Genomic DNA, 6,761 nt, shown 5'->3' on the forward strand with positions numbered 1-6,761 from the left:
CCTCACACAAGTTTGGTCACTCGCCAAAAGCTTTTACAGCTTGAATGGGATACAATGCTACACCCACCATATTCTCCAGACCTGGCACCATCGGATTATTATTTGTTCCGGTCACTCCAAAATTTTTTAAACGGTAAAACCTTCACCTCAAATGAGGAGGTCAAAAACCTCCTCGCTCAGTTTTTTGCTAGCAAAGACCAAAAATTTTATGAGCGTGGAATTATGCTACTACCAGAAAGATGGCAAAAGGTGTCGGACCAGAACGGTCAATATATAATTTAATAAAGTATTTGTTTATTATACGAAAACTGTCTTTCATTTCCACAACAACAAACGAAATGACTTTCCGAACAACCCTATAGATAACATTGGCAGTTGTGACTTTTATCAAGTAGTTCTCTGCGCAAAATGTAGTATTAAAAATGTAAATTAACTTTTTGATAATAGGTACCAAATAATTTTGTTTAATGAATAGGTCCGTACTTTTTTAAGCTTCAGATACGTATGCCCATGCATTATTTTCTTGAATTCATTTAAATTAATATGGAAATAAACTTGAAAACGTTTAATTTATGTCATTTTTCATTGTTATGACCGTTCTAATTTCCGACGAATCATATTTTTAATGTCCGTAACCGCTTGAAACATTATTCAGCAGTGTAATACATCAGGAGTGGTGTGACTTTTCCGCAAAATCCTAAAATAGCCTGGAACATTGCAGCAGATGTGCCATTAATTATTCTTAGGTCTCTACTGCTACCATTATTAAAACAGTAGCGCATTAATAGGACTGCGGATACTGAAAATAACAATCTAAGAAAATTAAAGAAAACCCATACAGGGTGTCCATTTGTAGTGCACCCAGCATTGCTATGTTGAAAATGGTAAGAACTATTGGGATCCGTCAAATGGGCATACACCATCTGGTGGCAAAATTTATAATTCGAATGAGCGAAAAATTTACATAGGAACTGCGCACGCAAACTGTAAAATTGTTTATTAAAATAATAAAACACGTTAAAAAAGTAAAAAATTTTTTGATGATGGAGTCGACGAAGTTTTCTTCTAAAGTTAAATCAAATAAAAAGTTAATATGTTCAGTGAAAAGCTGCAATAGCACTTCAGACACTTCAGATCTTCACTCTTCACCTACATTAACTACTTTCTAATAAAAACTGACCGTTTTATGTATGTAAAAAATATATTCGGAATATTAGAGAAAAAAGTAAACTAATAGAAGCTTGGATGAAAGCAGTAGGTATCAAAGAAGTGAATTCCGGGATAAAAATTTGTTCACGTCATTTTAATGCACATGATTATATTTCAGCAAGTATTTACCATCAGCCATAACCTTAATATTTAAAACTAGAATCATACTAAAATTATAAAGTGAGAAATTATTTATTCCTGTGTAATTGATTTAACACAATTCTNAATCGAACCGGCGTCCTCCCGAATGCTAAGCAATGGTCTAGACCTCTAGGCTATGCCGCTCGGTTACAATAAGCGTCAGCGAACAGGTGCATTACACGGACTAAACTGGAAAATCTGTTTTGTTCACTTAAACTACGATATCATCATACTGGGAAAAACCTTTGACCACTACCTCCGAAACATGACTGACGTTTTCAAGAAATTGACAACTGCAAAATTGAAGCTAATTGTAAGTCGTACGAAATGCGTCCTGTTAAGAAAAGACGTGATTTATCCTGAGCATGTTATGCGGAAGGAATTAAGGCCGACCTAGACAAAATGGATTCCGAACGAAGTTGGCCCATACCTAAAAGATTGTGTGGACTTTGTTTCTACTATCGTAGGTTAATAGGATAGTTTGTCAGTATATTCCGACCACCACATAAACTTACAGAAGACGAACTTTCATTCCAATGGACACCTGAAAGCCCAAAAGTAAAAACTTGTACTCCTTGGATGCCCAATCTTGACATACCTACAGTTTAGCGAACCACAGCTAGTAGTGTGGGACTTGGTAGTGTAGTAATGGGGTACTTTAGTAAAACACTTTCAAATCAGAAATGAATAAGAGCTAATGGTTGTGGTCCAAACCCTCAAACATTTCCACAAATAACGGTATGGACGAAACTTACCCTTACAAACGGATCGTGCTTCGAGGAACTGTATACTGCGATTTAAAAACCCGGAAAGACAAATTATATACTGGTTACAACTTCAGGAATACATGTTCGATATTGGGTATCGCGCAGGCAAACAAAACAGAATCACAGATGCACTAACCCAGGTAACTTGCGTGGAAAACTGCAAACATTGTTCATCTGTGGAGAAGAGAAAAGGACTATCATCAACCTGTTATAATCTAACCAGCATTTAGCCTGAGGGATCCTGGAATGATAATGAATAAATCGAAAACCAGGGGAAGGCCGAAAAAAATAGCTCGATAATGAAATGGAAGAGATCCGGAATCTCAAGATCGTCGTGGACAGATGTAAGCCACCTCAGTCAGTTAACAAAAAGTTATTGGACCCAATGGAATTCCCTTACCTTGTACCACAGAGTTTTGAAAAGGAGAGTCCAAATAGAACCAGAAACAAGCTTCGAGTGGTACTTCAGAAGAACAGTATCAGAAGTCTTAGAACCAATCCACGGCAAACGACAGTTTGACGTTAAGAAGCCTCGAGTAGTAGCGACGTAGAAAATTAGTGTCAAGGACGGCGTCTATCGAAATCAGAAGGGACCTTGGGCTAGTATGAAGAAGACCAGCTTGCTGCCTATAGAGCGACTCCACGATCAGTTTTGGAAGTTGATCAGTTCTACGTTTAGGCAATCCACCATACGCCGAAAGGTCTGCAGTAGGTTACCTAGATCTCTAATTAATAATAGTGGTTCTAATTAAGGGGTAAATAGTTAAAAAAATTAGTTAGCAGTGCGAAATGTGTTTGTTTACGCGACAGTATGGTATTCTACAGTAAGCAGTAATTGTCCATAGATGGCGATATGCTGCCTATGTGCCTATACCTTCATTCTATCAACTTGTTTTTTACGGAGCAACTTCAATTTAGTAAATGATTTATCACAGTACCTATTGTGTGCTGTTGCAATCTAATAAGTCCAAAATCGCGATCCACACTGGTAATTTCGATTAATTATTGATCAAGTGCTTAATTTTCTCGAATTAACAGGTCGCCTAAGTACGCAATATAGGCTGCGTTATAAATTCGGTTTGTCATGTCGATAACTCCGTTGATGGTACTACAACTTGATTTTTAAGGAGCAACTTGAAGTTACCTAGGATGAGACGATGCGAACTAATAAGTTCAGAATCACGATCCACATCTACTAAATCAACTACAGTTTAATAAGGTACAAAACCGCACTTGACACTTGTCCGGTACATTGTTAGTTTTTAGATTTGAGAATTTCGTTTGAGGTTTCAGTAATACTTAACCATAGTTTTTGTACATAAAAGCTGAATTTTTAGTTATATTATTGTATTTTCCTATTTAATGTTTTATTTTAGACTTTTCCTTGGTGTCAAAGTGTATTACGGTTTCAATTCGATTTATAGACGCCCCTTTACTGTTTTCTCGCCCTAACGTTCGCTGAGGGCAATATTTGAGCTTATCAGTACATTGGAAAGACGGTGGTGGTGGTTAACTTTACGCTTCGGTTTCCTAGTTAACCGCATGGTGTTACCCTCAGGTAATTCACAGGCTGACGAAGAGTCGATTTAGAGAGCAAAGCCATTAAAATAAATGACACCATGACGTTAAATTTAATTTTAAGCGTAATGGAAATAGCGTATAATATATTTAAAAAACTGAAAGTATTTATTTTAAAACAGTGGAAAATTTATCACATCGGAAAAAAATTAGGTATATACAAGAGCTGCTGAACATATCAATACAGTCAAATTGTCATAAAATAAAGGAGTAGGTCGAAAAGATAGAAACAAGCTCAATTTTTGGTTTGTTTATTCTGGGAATCCAAACGGCAATATCGCAATTGCAAATAACTGTCGTTTTTCGGTTCAGACTAGACATTAGAAGTGCAAAACAGTGTAGAAGAACTGAATAAAGAAAGAAATACAGAAAAGGTTTTCTTGAAGGCGAGAGATAGTCCATAAATTCCATGAAGAAAAGCAAGGAACGCAAAAGAATATTTGGGGTCTATCAGAAGAAATTTATAGAAATGTTCAAAAACAGACCTAAGTATAGCAATTAAAAAGCTTCCTTTATGCCGAAAAATTTAAGCAAAAAATCAGAACGTATAAAATTGTCACTATATAGGAGAAAGGTACATTCTTACTCATTCTAAACGAGTGTTTAATGGTCGGTAGTCACAATGGTATATGTCTTCGAGAAAAACGTAGCTAATTCCAGCCCTGGAAAGAAATGCTACAATGCACGCCGTATTCAATCAGCTGGTAAATAATAGCATCAGTGCTGTATTTCTTTTGTGGTTTTTGCTCATGTATTGTTTATTATTTGTTACATTAGATTAAGAGTGATTTAAATTGTTTATGTTACAGCCAACTGCAGTTAGTAATTATTTGTTCTATTAACGTTGTAACGTTGATGTATTTAGTCAATCGAAGGTGGCTCAGTGTCCGTATTAACGCAACGATCAAATTGTACAGTAATCGCAAGGTACACGGATCGTGAGCGTCGCCGGCCAAACCATATCACCGCTAAGAAAATGAAACCCTTAAATTTCATATAAGTCAACCCCTAAAGTATCACACACGAAATAGCACGCAATGTTGACTCTCCTCATGTGACAGTGTGACAAATGATAAAGGAGCAGTTGCTGTATCCTTATCATTTACAGCAAATAGAAGCTTTGCAGGAAACTGACTTTCAGTTGCTAGTAGATTTATATCAGTGGTTTCGACAGGACAAGTACTGCAGAACCCATTTATTTTCATAGAGTGCTACTTAAGGAATTGCAACTAATTCCATAAAATTATTCTCAATTTGAATACGTATTTTCATTTTCCATTCTTCATCTTCAAGGTCGTCAGTACTAAGACTGGTTGGATATGCACGTTCACTCTTTCCTATCCTGAGCTAATTGTCGCGTTTCCCTAAAACTAAAACAACCCACATCCTTAACTACTTGCGAATAGGAATCTAATCTAGGTCTACCTCTACCCCTCCTTTCCCCTCTTTCTGCCTTTAATATGTCTCTGACTAGACGTTCATGCCTGAGAAGGTGTCCTACTAACCTATCTCGCCTATTTCTTATTGATTTCCATAGAGTCCTCTGTTCTCATATTCTTTCTAATACCTCATCATTTCTAACCTTCTCTATCCACGGTATCGTCATCAGTCGCCTATAACATCACATTTCGAACGCTTCCAACCTTTTCTTTTCCGCAGCGCCCACTGTCCATGCTTCGCACCCGTACAGCGCCGCGTTCCAAACATACACCTTTAACAACATTTTACGAATTTCTAAATTAACCGTTCGCGAGCATAGAAGTGACCTCTTTTTATTGAAGGCGACACGATCCTGCGCTATTCTTAAAAAATTCAATTCTTAATAACAATAATATTTTTTAATTGACACTGATCGTGAAAATCAAAATGTTTAATTACTACTGTTAGTATGGGTGTCTGAGTGACAACAATTAACTTAAGTTAACCAAATACGCCATTAAATACGTAATTAACCCACTTTGAAAGTATGGAAATTCAAAATACAAAAATTCATATCTCGAAAAACGATATATTTGAAAATTATTTTAATTGAGGAGAGCTTACTCAACTAACGCTATTGTATCAAAATTTCAAATTTTGTATCAAAGCACTTTCCGAAATATTCTATTGGGTAGTCACCATGAGACACCCTCCATATGTATCTTTTTTTATCAGTAGAGAAATAAAGCACAGCGTTTGCAAAACTGGAGTTTATGTTTGGATTAAAAGAGAATAAACGGGGCCAAGCTGACGTGGAAGACCGCCATCACGTTCTATTTCCAAAACTAAACGAATTTTGTAGATTATTTGGTTGATGTATTAGTGTCACCATTTATAATAAAATTGTTAAGGCAACGCAAACGATATGAGTGTTACAGTGATCGTGATGTATTTCTTTTTTTAACAGCAACATACACTTATAAAAAAAAATATAATTGCCATAGGTTAGATTAAAATTAAGTAAGTAAGGTTAGATTTGGCTCAACTATTTTTCGGACATATATATGTATAGGTCTATATTCTTAATCAGCATACTAAAATTTCAACGAAACCGGAGCTACGTATGGTAATCACGACATTTACCATATTGCTATGTCAACCCGCTCTAGTCTCAAATAATGACGCAAACTGCTAGGATTTTAGGTTCCATTTGAACGGTTCCGACTGCCAGCGGTATTTTAAGTCTAATTTGCGAAACACGGCTGCCTAAATTTGGTACACTAGCTGTCATGAAATTATGAATTACTGAAGTATGATTTGACATTTATGATCACATACATGTGACTGAATGTAAAGTTTGCAGATCTTTGAATTCAAACTCAAACATTGCAGTACCTACCTATACATATACAATTTTCAGGTAAACCTCCGAGCAGCCATCGATCTTTCAATGAGTTCTCATTAGTTTAATAATGTGATAAGTAGATACCTATCGGGTTGTTCGGAAAGTCATTTCGTTTTTTCCCGACAGAGGATTTAATTGTATTCTTTTGCACCCATCTTCACATTTAAGCCGTATAATTTTTATATGCTTTGAGAGCTCATATAGCAAGGCTTGTGTGTGAAAAATTCCAATTAATTCTACGC

Source organism: Agrilus planipennis, unplaced genomic scaffold, assembly GCF_000699045.2.
Source record: "Agrilus planipennis isolate EAB-ADULT unplaced genomic scaffold, Apla_2.0 scaffold152, whole genome shotgun sequence".
Lineage (NCBI taxonomy): Eukaryota > Metazoa > Arthropoda > Insecta > Coleoptera > Buprestidae > Agrilus > Agrilus planipennis.